Here is a 1,630-nt window from a genome sequence, read left to right as displayed (position 1 = left end):
CGATCACAGATATTTCAGACTATGCTCCTGACTGAGTGAGACACAAACTACAAAGTGGCAAATATGTCAGTAGACTATTCATGTATCATGCCTTGGTTAGGAAAAATAAGTAAGAAAGAACACACAAAGAAGACAAAATTAAGCAACCAAAAAAAAATCGTTGAATACTTTGAAAGAAACAATACAAATAGATAATTGACAAAGGGGAGAAAAAAGCACAAAGGGGATATGAACCCCTCCCATTTTACTCCTTCAACACCTTAAACACCATATCACTTATGTTTTTGTGATAATATGCTAAAATATTTATATTTATATGGGTGGTATGTTAACAATTACATGCAAAACTATTTTGGGGATTTATCATTTGATGACTACTCTTCACAATACACTTACTCTACACATAGAGATGATGAAGATAGTGAAAAATTTGAACCTTATAGAAACTCTATGTGGTACTAAGTCACTCATGTATCTTACCATGCAATGTATAAAGTGTAAAATGTTGTAGTAAATATGTGGTACTAAGTCACTCATGTATCTTACTATGCAATGTATAAAGTGTAAAATATTGTAGTAAATCATTATATATAAATGATTACGGTGTATTTTAATCTTTTTTCATTAATTATTACATATCTTTTACACTCACAGTGTTTGCCCGCTTGCTGTATAATCAACTTAAATTAGTTAAATCCATCATGCAATGCATTTCCTTCTAATTTTTTGTGATAAACCCATAGATAATTGACAAAATAAACATTCTCCAAAGTTTCAATAAAAATTTCCAAGTTTTTCTTACAATTTCCGTGGTTTTTATTCAATTTTTATCGATATCGATAATATCCCGATATTTCCATCGAAATTTTTATATTTTTGGACTACCGATATTTCTGATATCATCGATATTTTAGACCTTGGTCAGGAGGACCAACCTCAACTCAGTCCAAGTTAGAAAGTCCAACAAAAGTCAACCCTTGTTGTGGTCAATATTACATTGAGAATTCAAAAGATGGTCTTGTATGACTGAATATTACAAGAACTTGAAAAAGGGTCTTTCACTCTGTTACACTCAAAAGGGTGTGACTTCTTGTGAAAGAAAGAAGAGACCAGAAGGACAACGATTTCGAAACACTGTTAACCCCGCAACAATTTCAGCGGCTCCATCAATGGTGAAGATGCCAGCATTGAATTTGAAATCTGTTTTGACAAATCCAGGGCATAGACAGTTGGCGCAGATAATTGGGTACTTCTTGGCATCAAGGAGAAGAAAGTTCATATTTTCTCTCTCGGTCATAATTATTGGAAAGCTTCCAATGAGCCTCTACCAACCCACATAAGACCAAAATTGTTGTGCATCTAAACCAGACATGAGGTTTACTTAAGGTTCAAGTAATGTATTATTTGATTGCTAATGTATCAACATTTTATCAAGACTCAAAGAACTCTGTAACATGCACTATAACCAGCTAATTAGGCCGCTAGGGTTTGTTCAGAAGTACATGTCATACGAAAGGAGCTCTCGGAATCAGTGACGGACTCAGGATCCGAACGTCGTAGGGTCATAGTGTAAATGTTCCAAAGAAAATTTAACAATGGGTTATTTTTCTTATCTATTTTTTCTCTTCCA

Source organism: Prunus persica, chromosome G1 (genome assembly GCF_000346465.2).
Source record: "Prunus persica cultivar Lovell chromosome G1, Prunus_persica_NCBIv2, whole genome shotgun sequence".
Taxonomy (NCBI): domain Eukaryota; kingdom Viridiplantae; phylum Streptophyta; class Magnoliopsida; order Rosales; family Rosaceae; genus Prunus; species Prunus persica.
Note: the sequence above shows the minus strand (reverse complement) of the source record.